This window comes from Anopheles coustani, chromosome 3 (assembly GCF_943734705.1).
Source record: "Anopheles coustani chromosome 3, idAnoCousDA_361_x.2, whole genome shotgun sequence".
Lineage (NCBI taxonomy): Eukaryota > Metazoa > Arthropoda > Insecta > Diptera > Culicidae > Anopheles > Anopheles coustani.
This window is the reverse complement of record NC_071288.1, coordinates 80872873-80891043: the sequence shown is the minus strand read 5'-3', so window position 1 is coordinate 80891043 and position 18171 is coordinate 80872873.

The following is an 18171-nucleotide window of genomic DNA, read 5'->3' as shown; positions in this document are numbered from 1 at the left end:
CAGGCAAGATTCCAAAACAATGAGTTCTAGTGTTAAGTACCAAAAAGGCTTGAGTACGCTGAGACGTCTGTATGCTTTAACTTTTCTTCTAAGAAAGTGTATAACGAAGAAAGTACTTCAACGATTCAATGTTTACACGGAATGCACATATTATTTACATACTTATAGATAGTTTTATTTGTTTGAATTACAAGAATTGTTTGTTTATATTCTTTTGCTAAGTTTAATCACATCTTGTGGCTTACTTATCTCTGATACAATACTCATACTTTAAACCTTATAATTTATTGAATCAAACTCACTCTATTGTTCAAGTGAAACAACAACAAAATACGAAACAAATTTCCTCGAAGCCGTCTAAATCCAACATGGCAGCGTTGGGAAAAAAAGAGACCAAACTAGTCGATGCAATAAAACTGATCCTTGATGGCCATTGCTTGTACCATTTCTCAAGCCACCGGTTCAATGTAATAAAGCAATTCGAAGATGTTTACAAAACATTGTAAAACATGATTTTCGACGATTTCGGGTACGATTTAAAATGCTAGCAGATAGATTTATCACACTCGAGCCAAGCGAGCATAAAACATGCGATGAGAAAAGACACAACAAAACCGAAATTCGTAAGCAAACCGAAAACTTATGACCGGCCGATGAAAGGCGCACGTCATTGGCCGCGTGCCGCTCATTAGCGCGTCCGGCCGCCCTTTCGCTCGGCCTTTGCGCAAGCTGTACGGGGTGGATCGTTTTTTTCTTCTTGACCGATTTTCATTTGTTTCTATTTGCGTTGGCTCGGGCTTCGTATTTTACTTTCCTTCCTGGGTAATTTTTTTGTTTTAGAATCGCTCGTGTTTATTGCCTTGTCTCAAACATACCCAAACATACGTTCGCGTGGAAGGGAAATATTTCTCAACGCAAAACAAATTTACGATCGCTAGCGGCAAGAGGTTTGAAGATGTAGAAAAGCTGGGAGGATGAGTTAGGCCCGGGCCGCTTTGAAAATTGAGCAATTCAGGACGAACTTTAACGTCGCATCTCTTCTTCGGGAAGGACTTGATTGCATCGGGTATAAAAAACTGCACAAACAACACACAGCAAAACGCATCGCAGGCGGCGTTCGTTTCGGTGGATGGTTCGAGGAAAAGCGCCGAAATAAACGAACGTGCTCGTAGCAGGTGGCTCGTGTAAATGTGGCCGTCTGAAAAACGGGATCAAACTTTGCGCTGGGCGAAAAAGGTCAAACCGCCCGAAGGAGGAGAAAGGTAAAAGATTGCATTTTATTGGTTTTCACCGCGGGGCGGCCGCTAGTCTCGCGGCACCGACCTTCGATCGACGAGCCTCTTTTGACTTTTGTTTTTTTCCCATTCCGATTGTCCTCCCTGGAAGGTGGTTTAATTTATTAGCGCCCTTAAGGAGTTCGAACCGCAACGACAAGGTGCCGGCGTGGAATGAGCCTCGGAATGTGGTGGAAAAACTCATCGACGGGGACACGCGCCGACGAGCGGGAAGTACGCATCGAGGGCCGCCATCAGAGTTGGAAAGGACATTTCTAGTTGAATGGGAATGGGAAGGAAAAAAGACAATCCAACCGGCCTAGAAAGGACACCATCCGAGCCGCTCTTTCATCTTTCATGCGGAAGAAAGAGAATAGGTTTTTTAGCAAATTAATTGTAGCAGGTCCGCACCGTCCAAGAACCATCGTCTCACCCACCCTCCCCGCAGAGACTTTCCAGCGCCACCATTAGTTCATCCTTAATCATTCCCTCGCCGCAGGATGTCGCCCCCGGACGCAAACGATGCTCACCGTGGCATCAATAGGCTTCGCGGTGGCAGCTTCGCTAGGCTTCAATCATTACTCATCTCGGCGCTGGTGGAAAGACCGAAAAGAAAATACAGAAAAGAAAAGCAAAAGGAAAAACGCCACAAAACCAACTGCCACCCGCTTAATCATCGTCATGCGCCACATCACGGGGCTTCATAAAAGATTGATTTAATTTCTATTCTTTCCGCCTTTTGCTTGCCCAGCACCTTCCATCACCACCACCTCCTTCTCAGGCCCCAGCAGACCGCTTTTCTTTACGAACACTTTGGGCCACTGGGCTCCTCCAGCCGCAGCATCCTTCGCCAAACCGGCAGCCTTTGCCGCGCGGCCATTCTGGTTATTATGAAGGCTTCACGGAGTTCGCTTTTTCTTTAGAATTTTTGAATGCCCAATTTTATCTGCTTTCGCGCTGCAATATAATAAAAACCCGCACATTAGTCGACGATGGACATTGGTTTTCAGTGCCGCTTTTTTATGTTCTTTTCCTTTCGTGCCCATACAATTGTTCCTTGGTTAGTTTCGCTTTCTTCTTCGCCGTTCGCCGTTTCGCAAGGGATGTTTTTCGTTCGCGGCACTATTCCGGATGGATGATGTTTTATTTCCTAGACACTTTCTTCCGCTTTCGGGTCCGGGGTTTCAACGAGGACGTCTCGGGGTGGTTTAATTGGGTTCACCTTTTTGTTTCAACCTGCCTCTTTGACTGCTTTTACGATCGTTCACAAATTTATGATGGCTTTCTAATTGACGTCGAACACGTGCTTCGGAGCAATAAATACGTACTTGTGGGTGATTCATATGGTTGATGGCTTCTTCTTGACTTTTAAAGTTTGCTTGCTATACAAATGTTATACATCTATAGCATATAAAATACATAAAAGCGTACGAAAATCTAATTTATTCCTTTGACTTGAAAGCAGAATATATCTCATCTGAAACATTTTCTGCATCGTTTTCTGTAAAGAATGAGTTAAGTCTTGAATGGGAATGGATCGGCATGGGTCCCCGATCCGTCCAACCTTATCTCATCGCTCATGAGCTGACAACGTTGGCGCACACGAGCACCAGCAGACATTTTCCCGAAACAAACATTGCCCTAACGAAGTGACAATATCGCTGAAGAGGATCGAATTGCGTTCGAAAATGACACCCACCCATGGTGTAGGCCTAGAAGGAACCACCACCACCCCCTGGGTTTGCAAAGTGCTGTACCAAGGACGAAAGAAAAAAGACAACGAAAACAACTATCCCGAATGATCGATGGCCGAAGGTCGCACATGGAAAATGGAAACTTTTCCGAGTGAAAGTAAAAAACTACCCATTCATTCAGCTGGCGGAACGAAAAACAAAGTAGTACCGCGGGGGAAAAAAAAGCACACGTTACCCGTTCCGAAGTTTCGGCCGACTCGAGTGGACTGTTTTGGGCCGTGTTTAACGCATTCGAATCTCATCCATTTCCAGCATCCAGAGAGCGGGTGACATAATCGGTCTTCGCCTACGCCGACGATATATGCCCATACGTCTTTTTTACTTTTACATTTCACCGCGATTCCCTTGCGAGGTCCTGTGAAACAACCGACACCGTGGTCAAAGGCCGGTTGAAGGATGGGTGAAGGATGTGGCTCCGCTTACAATCGGTAATCCGTTTGTCAGATGCTGGTATGCCGTCCCTTGTGTGGAATAATGGTGCAAAACGATGAAGGAAACTCTTCCCGATGATGGACGAGTTTCGTTTTAACATTTTGAGTGAATTTTTGGCAATTTTTCGAACCTATTTTCTCCCGAAAGATAGCACTCTGCAATGCAGGACGAAGTAAAATGTCTTTTTTTCAATTAACAAACATGTTTTATGTATGTTATGTTTATTATTTTCTCTTCATTTTCCTCCATTTTGTGATGTGTTCCTACTTCTTCCTAACATAGCACGTCTGTTTTGAGTTCTACTTTTACGTAAGGGTTACTAAACAACGTAATTCAAGATGATGAGCCGAACTCTCGTAAATAAACACATAATACATCTCTACAAACACCACCACAACTACTCTCCTGCATTAACGTACACCTACGAATGCCCCTTAGCACAGGATGGTGAGAAAGTTTTGACTGATGGAAGAGTAAACGCAATAATGTACGATAATGCAACAACAAACGCACAAAACCCGGGCTGATGGAGAACGATGTAGGACGCTCATCCCACCCTTTTGCCGCCTTTTGCCATCCATCCCACATGTCAAGCGATTGAGCCGACCGAATCGGCTCGAAATGATTCATCATCCGTTCGTTCCCGGTGCGAATGTCGATGGCCGTCAGTTTCTACCATCTTGCGAGGAAAACGGAACGTCGAGATTAGTTTGCCTCGAGAAGGGAGAAAAGTGTAGTGAAAGGCAAGCATTCCGAATCCTTTGACCGGCTCGAAGCACGTCAGCAAGCACAAATCCCTCCTCCAACTGCTCCAGGGGAGTCTTATCGAACCGGAACTCACCCGGCAAGGTGGGATGAAATGGGAGGCTCGTCAAACGTCGCCCACCTTGATCGAGTGTTGAATCAAGTCGATCAACCGGAAAAGGAAGCGCACGAAAGGAAAACTCCCGCCGGCGACCGGCCCCGAAAAGAGTTACGCCATTTTGCGCCCGCACGTGAGGGCTATAGCCTTCTTTCCCGGCTCGTACTGCCCCGGAACAGGGAAGGCTTACGGCTTACGTCCTTATAGCACCACGTTTGGGGATGGAAGAAAAATTGAAAAGAATGATGCCTTTTATCTTCCGCCAATCAATCAAAGTCTCTGTCGCTTGCCCAAGGTTCACCCACGTGAAGCAGTGTTTGACTGGGACGAGGACTTACCGTACGCAACAAACATCCCCACACGCACACTCGGGAATCATTCCACACTTCATCGACTACCTTCTTTTTTTTTGCGCAATCGATTGCAGCATCAGCTAACTCCTTTCGCAGTACAGATGAGCCATCTGGAAGGTGGACCGTTAGGATCGAAGTTTTTCCTTGAGGTGAGGCAATCCCAGGGCTGCGTGTAGGAGCTCGATAATGGAAACGCATTCTCTACCATCCCTTACCATCCTTTCCAACAGAAAACACAGGCGGGAAAGGTTGGATTGACACGTGTGTGGGAGTGGGCACACAAATCCGAAATTAAATAAGAATTGAATGAAGGGTGTAGTGACAAGAATTTTGGTTTCCGAACCTGTTTTATATACATTCCTGTATGGCAATGTGACCAATACTGGTTTAAGTTTAGCTTTTATCAGTTCAGTGTAAATGCATATCTCCTGCTACAAACATTCCTTGCAAGTTGTTTAATCGTTTGGAAAACGATTTTCGCACTATGATGTAAAATGTTTCTTAAGTCAAACATCACCGACCTATTTTTACACTCTCAATAATCGACCAAAAAACAGGTAATCTAATCCGGCGACGGGTGATTTAATTTCCCTCCTGTTCGTCCGATCGGAACAGACAAGCGTCCACCGTGAATAACTAAATTAATGAAAATTCATTTCTCCATTATCGCACCCCGCCGAAATCCAGCGCGTCGTCATTAATCATTGGCTCATTAATTGAAAATATTTTCGCTGTCATCATCAGCATTGCGTCCGAGTTCGTTTTTTTTAACATCTTTCAATCCCATTAGATGGAAAGAGGGCATTAAACTGCGGGGATAAGCAAAGGGAGAAGGATTTGGAGAAGGTTTTGAATAATGTTTGCCATTCTTTGGTCTCGTTTGTATATTTTTTATAGCCTGTTTTGAAAGTTGCAAACTTTTTTGGTTTGTCTTACGTTTTCAAAAACTATTTTACTTGTGGCATTATTTTCTAGAGTAAGCTATGGTTCAAAACAAACGAAAGAAACAGGATCCTCGGATGGAAAAACCGCTTCCTGCAATCTGCTGATTAGATGAAAGATAATACCTTCGGTGAAGGACACGAAGTTCCGCTTTTGTCGTAAACATCACACAACCTGGTGACCCGGTGGCAATTGTCCTTGCGGGAAAAATGCGCGGAAAAGGAGCGCAGAAAGTTGCGCTAATTAAAACATCAAAAATTTGATTTTCCAACATTTTCTTTCCGTCCCGTGGTTGCGGCTAGGTTGAGCTTCGTGGAGCTTAATTGACGCACGAGCCGGGGGAGGGCGAGATCAACGTGAGAAATAACTCGAACGAAACGACGAATCAGCATAAGCGCAATGGGAAGAAAATGAGGGGCTCTGGAAAATCGTTTGAGGGAAAGTTTTTTTTTCTTTCCAGTAGGCTTGCTCCAAGTGTTTTCCATTCGCCGTTGATAGCGCTAAGTGATAGAGAAAGAACATATTTAAATATAAAACAAAGAAAGGCAGGATGAAAGTGAATCATCAAAAGGTAGAAAAAAGAAGGAAAACCGGGGAGCCGGCAAAAGATGGAGCTCGTAATTAAATGATTAATGAGTGCCCCGTCGGCGGTCGATGGTGATTTTCGCTTCGCTTGGCCACGACCGAGTGCTGGTACCTTTTTTTCACTTGTTTTTCGTTCTTTTAATTTCAGTTCCATCACAAGCCGCTAGCAGCACTTGAGAACGCTGGAGGAGAAAAAGCGCGAAAAAAACAAGATCACTACAAAAGCGGAAAATGTTTGCCTTTGGTTGGCAAAAAGATGCAAAAAACCAAAACGCCAACGCATCCGGGATGAGCTTACCTGGCGCAGATCCCTGGAGCAGCTGGTCTTCTCCAGCAGGTTTGTCAAAAGCTGGGCTAATTTTTCTATCTTCACGGTTTTCCAACGCAATCTTTCCAGCAGGACCGCCAGCAGTGTGTCAATCATCGTTTAATGACATCGAGTTGTCATTACGGTGCCACTAATGGCGCCTTAAGTTGCCTATGATGGTGGACAAACTGATTAAAAACAGCGGGATTGTGTATTTGGAATGTCTATTCGCCTTAGATTGGGTTTGATAACACACTCCTTCCTTTTGCTTTTCTATATTACCAGAAAAGAAGGGATTTCCTAGTGGCTGTGACTCACGATTTCTTCGTATGCTTGCGTCTGACGCAACTGTACTTTTATACTCAAATTGTGTGAATGGGAAACCTCTTGCTGCAGGGAAAGAACTCCCTTCGAAATCGCGCCAAACACAACCATCCCTAACCCTGGCCAGCCATCTTTGATGCAACATCCCTCACATTGCCCGCCCGGGAAAACGGAAGTCCAGTCCGGTAAAACCCCTTTTGTTGCCACGCTACGGAGCAAGATGAATTCCTAATGGACGCCGTAAAGGCTCACCAACACACAAGAACGGGTTTCGGCAACAACATTCAGCAAGTCCAACCCCTTAATTTTGTCCTTTCGATTCCACCGTTGCAGTACAGTGCCACCCCTCGGCGTTGCATCACCACGGGGTGCGTTTTCTTTTCCTGTTTGGTTTTTTCTTCGCACCGTGGCACCCTCTCCCTATCAACCCCCACCTTTTTCGGTGTACCGTTTAGGTCCAGCCAACGCATAAATTTTCATTTGCCATGGACATGTTCGGCCGTCAGCGACAGAAAATGTGAACGAAAAAAAAAGGGATCGTTCGAGCGGTAGAAAGGGATTTGGTTGAATTGTCGATTTTCGACGGCACCGGAAAAGTGCTGTCCGGCAGTTGGGAAATTCGCATACGAGAGGGTTTTCGTGGGGTATGTTATTGATTGCCTCTTTTTTTATATTACACCGAAGCGGGAGTGCATTTAAATGTATTCAGAAATCAAAATGGCTGCAAGATGGGACGGGACTTAAAACGTTTCTCATACGTTCTTTTACAAGCGAATAAATTTACAATATACATTACAACATATAAGACTTAATAATTCCCCAAGGAACCGTATAGCAACACCTTTCTATAAACTGGCCCAAAAAATATACCTCGTAAGTTAGTACACTTTCCTTAATCATTCAGCAAAACTCAGCGTGGAGCACCGAAACGTACGGCACTCATCGGTGCAGTTATTATTAAATATTAACGCGTTAATCCTATTAAAAAGTGAAAAACACCGATGAAGGAAAACACACCCGTCCTCAGCCACGCATTCATTGCCCCCTAAAGGGTCCGCTCCCGTGGCAACGCGTGCCCCTCCCGAGCCGTCGGGTCTTTTAATGGTGCACAAATTAACTCGCACTTGGCGTCTCTCACGGCGTGCGTCGAACGGAAAGACACTCGTTCTCGGAAGAAAAACAAAGCGAAGGAAAATCCCAGCTCCCTCCCGTTGGGATGGGTTTTTCGTACGTATATATTTAGTTGGGAAACCCTCTGGAGCAGAGTCCCTGCGTTCCGAGAAGAGGTTGCCAGGAGGAACCACGTCTTTTTTATGCCACTTCATCGAACTTCTTCTCGAGTCTTAAAATATCCACGTGCCAAAAAAGGCGAGAACGACGAAGCGAAAAAAAAACATACATCTTCAAGAAAAAACAAAAGGCAAAATATGGCCACCCCAGTCCAATCCAGATAGCGGAGAAAAAGTTCCTCCTCGTTACGGCCAAAGGGGGCCGACGGTTGGTTCCCTTTCAACTGGCAGTGGCCAAACAACATCTTCCATCTTACAACTGTCCCCGGCAGAAGAAGCTGTTAAGCTACCACCATCACGGTTGCCACGAGCCACGGGCCAGCTCCCTTACGGCCAGTGTGGTTTAAAAAACACGCACTCTTCGTTTCGCTTCCGTAACATAAAAGCATAAAGAATTAACCGCGTCGCTGCTTGCCGTTTCCGAACGATAAAGTTCCCGGGACGAGGAGCGAGCGAGATCGCAAGGAGTTGGGCCCTGGTGGAAATTAAAAATATCACCTCCAGCGATGAACTTTCGGGGCCCTCGGTGTAACCCCTCCTCGAGCGGCTAATGATTAAAATGAACGAAGCAACGGTGAAGGAAAAACACAAACTGCCGTAAGATGATCGCCCAACAGTGTTCCGTTGCAGATCTAACGCAGGACCTAAAGGGACGAACGCGTCGGCCAAAGATTAACCGTCTTGGCGAAGGGAAACCCCCTTGGAGGAAGATATTGGAAATTTATTTGATAGGGAACACACTTTTTTAAAACATTATTTATTTAAAGAAGCAGTAGAAGAGGCCGCCTCCATGTCGTTGGAGACAACCGCTGGCTGAGAAGTGTTTTTTCATCGCTTTCCCCGGAGGGATTTGAGTAACTGTAGTCTTCGTGGTAAAACTCCAGTGGATGTTGTTTTTCTTTCCACGGGGTAGGTATTTTTTTAAAGAAAGTGACCAACACGATTGTTTAGTAATGATTCATTTCCGGCTTGCTAGGGCCACCAGAGACTTGCAGTAAAATTAGCAATTCCAATTAATCACAGCCGAGATTTATGGCTAGTTTAAAGATTGTGTTGAGAGCAGACAGAAGAAGTACACAATTTTATTGTTTATCTCCAAATTTTTAGAATGAAGTATGCCAAATTCTGATTAAAAATGTAAAGTTTTTTTATTTATAACCGTCCGAAATATTTGAATAAAGAACAGTGTATTTAAAATACACAAAACCCAAGCATAATTAAGCGAAAAAATAAGCTTTACATAAAATAAGTAGCTTTGCAAATTTCTATATTACGTCAACGCATATGTTGCAAACATTCCGAAAATGCAAATAACACAAAGCCAGAGGGGTTGCTCGGTTTTCCTGTTGGGTCACGGGAATCGATTCGACCCTTCCCGAACGAATCCGGTTGTCCATCAGGCCTGCTCCGGTCGGGCTCCGATTCTCTACGCACACACTATTATACCGTAGCCTACTCTAAGGAAAGAGCAACGGCAATGGGAGAAGAGCCCGTATACGGCCGGACCCTTATCAAATGCCATTTCTGAGCCCTTTTAATGACCATCCCTTTCTTTGGTTTCTCGGCGTGTCCGAGCTGGCTTTCGGCCGGCCGATCGATTATTTTACGCAAACGAATGTGAAGGCAGGGCGAGAAAAAAAAATGGTAAAAGGACGCAAAAATAGGATAAATCGAATTTTCAAAATGAGAAACAGACCCGTTCGATCACAGAAGGGAAGCAGTATTTAGAAAAAAAGCTTTATATTGCGTTTTCCACGAGTGAGACAATGCTCGGGATGGCCAGCATAGGAGAAATAAATTTCCCTACCGAAAGCATACGTTATATAATCGTACGTAGTTTTTTTGTGTGTTTTTATTTTTTATAGTATCAACAAAGGTCCGCAAAATGCAAGCTGCAACGACTCGTGCGCTTTAGAATCCGAAGCGTTTTTTTCACTCATCAGTTAACACAAGTCACATGGTGGTGGTCTTCTAAAATTTCCTCTTTTTCTCTCTCCACATTTTTTGATCATGAATGAAAATGATTGTTTCGACCTGCACAGTTTGATGTTTTTTAATTCGAGGGCATCGTGTTGCATCGTTTCAATGCGTTTGCATTTATTTGACAGACAGGGTCTCCGTTTGTGGCACGAGCCTAAAAAAAGGTAAACTACTCACATACATCTGCAACTGACCTTTTTCAGTGCGAGGAAAGTGAAAAGTGAATAGACTTTGTTTACGTTTGTTTCTACCGGGATAAAGTTCATCTTGACAGACGAATCTCTATCTTCCGAGCGTTAAAACGCGGGTACCTAAATTATATTTAGTTCAACAACAAATAATGAATTTTACATATTTTACCTTTAGTAATAGTAGTAGTGTAATAAGGAAGAGTGGAATAAATTTGTAATTTATTAATTGATTTCAAGGTTATCTGGCCCACTGGCTTTCAGTAAATAAATAAATATAGAAATCATTATCATTCAAGCCCTGCTAACAAAAGACAGTGCGTCAAAACTCGGGTTACAGAGGGTGTTTTAATGCAAGCAAACTTTAATATTTAGGCCAAACACTCAATACTGCAGTGTTTTTAATGTTTTAAAGGGTCTCAAGGCTGTTTGAAACAAAACGAAATTCTAATTGACGTTCGATTCTAGCATTCGTTGGGTTGAAATAGTCTGAAAAGGAAAATTTTCCATCTAAAAGATCTTCTAGGTCCCTCTGACTACTTTCAAACTTGAAGTTGTGGAGTCTTCTGAACGACAATAAAATATAACGAGTGATTTTGTTGCCAAAAAAAACCTACAATGAAACACCTATTAACATTAACTCGCAGTCTCTTAGACGTACAATTACGCGTTTGAATTCTTATCCCATATTTTATTTTCGTGAATCTTTTGCTTTCTGTATCAGCTGGAACTCAAACGGCAAATAAAGTTAGTAAAACCCATAAATACACACTATGCTCAATCGGGCCATAAAGGCAAGACGAAATCCCTGCAACAACAATGACTCTTTTATCACAAACACTTTCCCGCTCGCGAATGGCGTCTGCAGCTGGCATCGATGGTGTATCGATTCGCGCGCCATCATGGACTCCGAATGCAAATTTTCCATTCCCCCTTTTGTTTTCGCCCGGTTATTCGATCCCTCCATTTTATCGACAGCCATAATCCCGCCACACGCACATAGACGTGTCGTTGCAGCGAATCGAATCGATCGAATGGCCGATTCCGCACGCAAACGAGTTCTTCGTTTTCCACCCGTTTCCTGTGCGTTTCCCGCCAAAAGAATCGTTCCCTTTTCGAAACCCCTTTCCCGAGGGGAAACCATTTCCATTTCTCATCGTTTGGCCTACCGGGTACGAATGGGGAAACTAGAACGCTGTTCGGGATGTACGTTCGTACAAGGGGAAATCTTTCCGGCCGACCGGAATTGACTAAACAAGGGATGCAAAGGATGTGGTTATCCTTTGACCAGGGGGAAAAGGGGGAACTTTTCTGCATAATAGCCACGGTGTATTGCATATTCCCGCAACCATCGCGCTGGTCATTGCCTCGGCGAAGGCTAACGCTCGAATGCACGCAAACACCAAACCCGAATGTCGGATAAAGGATCAAAGGTATCCTTTTGCATTTTCCCTGTGGTATTTCCCGTGTGCCGATGTATCGTGTTCGGGAAGCGTTTTTTGGTTTGGTTTGAGTGTGCATAAGTTGGATGATTCAGTGCGCCTCAAAATGTGTTACAATGTGTGCTGGCACTTCACAACGGGAAAGGACGTGCATCGGGTTGTGATGGTGATCGGAAAATTGCATCCCGGGCGCTGAATGAAGACACGTACGACTGACGTCGCACCGGGAACTCGACAAACCGAAAGCGAACGGTTTCAAACATTGCTGACGGACGGAGGCCAAAGGTTACGGCGACAGATGTTGCCATTCCGGAAGCGTTGCATCGTGCGTTCGTTGGTTGCGTTCGCTTTGGGACGACGACACTGCCGGCAGGGGCAGCGAGGGCCGGTGGTGGGTTTTGAAAATTATTTTTCAAAAACGAAAAGAGACCGACAGCGTTTGCTAGAGTGGTGGGTTTTTTTTTCTCGTCCTCACTCCACACGCCACACATTTTCCCCGTCCTTCCCTTGCCAAAGCTGAGGGTCGGCCTTTCGGATTTCGAGGGCGCACACACAGCCAGACGGATCAAAATTGACAGTTCTGACCGTGAATGTGTTTAACGAGGAAAAACCAAACTGCCGCAGCGTGCCTTCGGGCAGAGGGTTTTTCACATTTTTTTTTGTTTTATTTCTCGAACGTTTCACTTTCGATGCCGTCAAATCCTGCGTGAGTGTGTGTGTGTTTGGATGATGTCGGGAATGATGATCGCAGCATGCTGATAGGTGACCGATCATGTCGTGATGGTTTTGATGACCGTAGATAAGGGCGTGGTGATACGCACCCGAGGGCACGGTGTAGCTGATAATTGCCGTTGCCTCAAGTGCTTTGCTGCTTTACGCGAGACGACGCCGATGACAAATGCGGTCGAAGTGCAAATGTGCGGACAAATACCAGACGTATGGAAAATTATACTTTTTATTCATTAAATTCAGACGACATACAACGTCGTAGTGGACTAAACAAAGGCCTTTCATGTGAAAGAGTAAAAACTAATGGGAAACACAAAAATAATTTCTGAAAATAATGGCAACTCATCACGTTTTTCGTGCAAAAACGAACTAAAACCTTTGTAGGACGAAGTAACATTTTATTAATATTTTCCACCACATTGAAGCAGCTCTTTGAATTAATCCATAGCGAATTATTAACTTTCAAAAACAGGTAGTTAGTTGGGAATTTCATGAGTTGAGCATCATTTTGGAAAAATAGATACACTGTGTCCAGTTTCTATCAAAGCAACTCCGTTTCGCCGAATTTTGAAGGTTATCAATGTTTTGAATAAAACCAAAATAAAATGATGTAAAGCGATTGAAAGTTTAAGCAACTGTTATAGGCTTGTAAGGTATAAATGTAATATTTAATTTATTTCTATCGAGCCACTTGCGATTTCATCAGCTTTTGTTCCATAAACTCTTCGTTATTTTCCGAACCATCAGAAACAACAATTTCTAGCTCATTTACATTAACTGATTGTTTCATTTCGGTATAAATGTAGATTCATTCACATATAAGATTCTCCCATGCCAGCTAAAAAGCTGACCAGTCTATGCAATCTATTTTATGGTGGATGAACCAAACCCTTACTTCCTTACCGGTATGGATTGTCGTATTATCGTGTTAAACACATACTTTTTCGTAAGAAACATGCGAATGAAAGACTTTTAATATGTTTCTAGAACATTAATCGAAGTCTTTAATTTCATTTGGCATGACATGTGTGTCATTTCCAACATTCCAGAACCACATAGTGCAGTATAAACAATACAAGATCTAACACCAAAGATGTAGCAATAGCACCAAATATCTTTAGACCAGCTAAATTAAGCTAAAAATGTTTGAATAAAAATCAGTAAATTTTTTTAAAATAACCAATATTTGCTATTTTATAGATCATGACAAAATCTAAATAAGAAAACTACCAGTATCAAGCTAAAACTAAGGTGATAAAAATGGATGCATATATATAGAAATATTATTTTTTGTATAGTAAACGAGCATTAATTTTATTTTATCAGGCATAAAAATGATCATATGATAAACCCTCAAGACAGAATCATTTGAAATCCTACTTATGGACCTAGCAGAGAAAAGAACTGATCAATAACCATCAAAGAAAGATAGAGAGAGAACAATCAAAAGATTTTTTTGATGATGTTAAATCATGTTTTCAAGCAGCATATCCTACAAATTACCATCTATGCATCACCAAACATGCCCTAAAGCTAGCCTACGTCAGAAGAAACACATTGGTATCATTTTCTACCACTGTTTTGTTGTGTCAGCATAAAGTTTCCACAAGCCTTCGGCTAAGAATGGAAAGATTTGTCAAATAAGTAAGCGAAATGTGCAGGGCTCATCCCATCAATTAACTTTTTCTAACTCATTTAAAGCACACACAGCATAAAAAATATGTCCTTTCCGAACGAAAATATTGGTTCCATCAATCAACCATTAGGCCAATTTCCTATTGTTGAAGGCAAGCTAAAAAAACTATAGAAGCAAAGTCCTCCTTCTGTACACAAATATGCCAATTTTCTCCTCAGCGATCGTTTCCGCCTACCTTCTTTCAATTTTTTTAATGAAAGGGGCAAACATACCAGAAAAATCAACCAAACAATGTCAACCCGCCCGCTTTCTAGCTGGACCCTGACGCAATATCGTAACCAATGAGCCGAAGAAAGGGTCCCAAGGATCACGGTTTGCTCTTCAAACGGGGTTGCCGTAGGGTTGAAGGGAAAATAAACATGATGAAAAAATTAGAAGAACCTCCTCGAGGAAAGGATTTGCTCGCTTTCACCTGGGGGCCAATCTTAGCCATTGAGCTGGGTTCTGTTTGCGACACAATCAGTTAGAAGCGCCGCACCCCAACACAAGCTCGCGTTGGAACAAAGGGATAAAAAAATGTGTCATGCTCTAAGACGCTTCCACCCCGGACCTCCGGAGGTTAGGTGCGCGGTTTGAAGCTTTACTCGCTCGAAAGGGAAAAGGGGAAATTTGTTGTCAAACAAAATTTCATCTCATTTCTTGAAGAAAAAAAGGGATTCTTAAGGTACCTTTTTTTAAGGTGAATCAATATTGGCAAATTTTGGTGGAGGGTTTGGTAGTAGAAATAAAACTCCTTCCTTTTCTACTCCCCCTTATGCCAAAGAAGGATTACATTTGATGCAATACTTACCGAAAGGAGCGAGCGACATTGTGAGGTTGAAAGGCGATCGATCTTGCGTGCCGCTCTGAAAAGCTCCGACAAAAAGGCTCGAAAGGCGGAGCGAAAGATGATTGAAGGGATTAGTTTTCACGTGCACCGGGAAAAAGGGGCACTGTTTGTTCGAAGTGCCGACACGGACACTAGCGATCGATCCCGGTGCTTGCAAAAGGACTTGGTGCCCGATCGAAGGAGGATACGGTTGCGATGTCGAAACGCAGTCGGAAGAAGTCGGTGATCGGTAATTAGGGAACAAATTATAGGTTTCCATAGTCGCAGAATGTCCTTGTCGGTATCGGGGGATCCGAAAGGATCATGACCGGGTACTGGAAGAGAACGAGATCAAACACTACTGCTTCGACCGGCTTCCTAGTCCTTGGGCGTCTTTAAGGAGGAGGCGGCTGATGAAAAGAATGTTCCAAGAACATCGAACAGGAATGATCCTTGTTAGCCGCTGTGTTTCAGGCTAATTCTTTAACCTGTGCAAGGAAATACCGCCAGAAAGCCAACGCCGAACCCGTGAATTGGACGTTATCTTTGATCTCCTTTCTTTGGTTGAGTTTAATTTGATCCTTTTCCTCGCGTTCCATTACTCCTTTCTGTGGCTAGCAACTACTAACACCACAGCATACACACGATTCAAACCCACTAATAAGGTGAGCGATATTTCACATTTCACTTCCGGTGTAGCATTTATGTGTTTTTTTTTTTTTTTCATTTTCACCGGGAGAAATAAAACCCGACAATCCTTAACTGCCCAAACCGAAGGACGGAGAGTCATAAATTCACCTGTCACCCGGCGAAACCCCTAATCTAACCCGTCCCCGAACAAACCGGACCTCTTTCCCTCCTGCGAGGGTGAAAAACCCCATCGGAAACCGTGTATGTAAAGTCAAGAGTTATGAAAGGATCCGAAATTATAATTTGCCGCCAAACCGCAACCGCCCGAAATGCTCGGGGAAAGGAAAATAAAAGCCGTAGGCTCAGGTTGTTTTACCTTCCGAAAACGCTCCTCGCTCCCGTTTGGGGAGTCCTCGGGAAATAAAAGGGAACCCTTATCTCCTTTCCAGTCTTTTAATTTCAGATAAGCAGGTTGTATAAATTCTGGTACCCAAGTTCAACAAGCCGCCCTAGCGCGCCCTTAACTCCACGCATTGGCATTTCCTTGTGGGCCAGTCCATTTTTCCGGAATTCGTTGACTTCGGCCACCACGAAACGATCCGTCCCGGCACGTTTGCAGCCGGCACGATAAGGATAAACCCCTTCCCGGCGACTGCGGGCAAGCGAAATGTCCTTACAACTAGGCAGAAAAATAGGAGAAAAAGGATTCCATTTATTTCTTTTTTAAGAACAGGCACGCGCTTTCACCCGAAGAAAAGGGTGACAAGTGCGGATAAGGATCTCGGGATTGTGGCGACCAAATTTATTCAGTGGTCGAATCGAAATAAAATGTCACCCTTTTACTGCATGGACCTGAAAGACCGGTTCGCTGCTGTGGTCCGATGAAAGTGCTCGTGACGGGTATTAAAATGTCGCAGGAGAGTCGAAAAGGGTAGTGCGGCTTAGATTGGAGATAGGAGAAAATCGATTAACTTATTCCGGTGACGCGTGTTTGGTGAAGGAATTTTTGGTTTCGTCAGTTTCGGGAGGACGTGTGTTTTAATTTACTTTTCCTTTTAAATAACAAGGTGTAGGAAAGGTTTTATGTTCACGGAATTTTGTAGAACGAAAACGAGTTCGAAGCTTTTCAGATTTTTTACGAGCATATTTAGATTTCCCATTTAATTTCGATATTTATTTAGAAGTTTTGAGTATTAACATTAGGGCTATATCAGGCTATAACATTTTTAATTTTTTTATCCTACAAAAATGTGTTTTGGATGGATTGTACTGTGTTACAATACATAGTTGAAGATATCAACGCTGAGCGAAGTAATATCTCAAGCACCACCGATCATAATATGCGATCTCTAATCATGGGATACACTTTTATAGATTGCTATCATTGCTGGCTTTGGAAGACACTGGTGAAACAAAAACGAAACCGATGGATGAAACATAACAATATACTTACCATGGGCTCATATAATTACGTCGACTGAAATTGAACAGTAAAAATAGCGACAATCCCCCATTGACACGGTCCATTGTCCTCGGAACGTTCATCTTCTTCAAGAGCCGCCTTTTCCGTCCGGGCACACGACACTGGCCGGAAGACGAAACACTCCGACGATGGCTGGTTCTCATCTCAGTGTCTCCGAGAAGCATCCTACAGATTAGGAAGCGTTTCGGCAAGCGTCCCTTCGCAAATCCAAATTATTTCGCTAGCAAGAATCGATGAGGTTTTGATATGTTCGATTCGCTTTACGTTGCTTTTTTATTTATTCGCCTCTTGCAAGCAGCATAAAAAGAGAAGATGCTTCTCTAGTCAAGAGTACTTCGAAGGACAAACAATCGTTTTGTCACCAGAAGTCGATATGGAACGTACAATATCATAACGCAAAGTCTCCACAAACGGATGAAATGAAAACAAGAGTCTTAGGAGAAGATAGTATAAAAAATGCTTCCTCCACCGACAAGCTGCAGACCAGGGTTTCTTCCCGAGCCGTTTGTGCATGGCAGGGATCCACTTTTTGTCTTTTTGCCGAGCAACTGTGTTTGTTTGTTTGATCGAGACCACATGCCGGGATCGTCGGCTTGATGTTGGCCCAACGCAAACCGCATCGCGTAATTTAAAACGTTTTTCCGTGGCAATTATAAGTAAAAAGTAAACTTCCCTGTTGCCACCGCCATCCTCGGCATCTGATGTTTGTCAGATGTTTTAGGCATTTGGAAAAAATATAAAACAGTCTTTGAACTCCAAATTTCATCACATGGCACGTGGAACAACGCTCCGCTTCCAAAACGGTGGTCTCCAACGGTGTATTTACCTTTGCTGCAGCGCTGCAAGGTGAGATCATTCATGGTTGGATGTTGGTTTTTGCTTCTCTCCGGCAGTGCTCACCCGCAATGCAACGCGATGCACCGCTGCAAGCCCGTGCCGTTTGTCCCAGCTGTTTCCTCCCGCTGCTTGCGAGGCGCAAACTCGTGCCCTCGTGTGGTTTTCGCTTTCATCTACTTTTAGAGCAACACGAATGAAAGTTAGAACATAAACAGAAGAGGAAACTGTCGTTGGTTAGAGAAACCAAAAAAAAAAA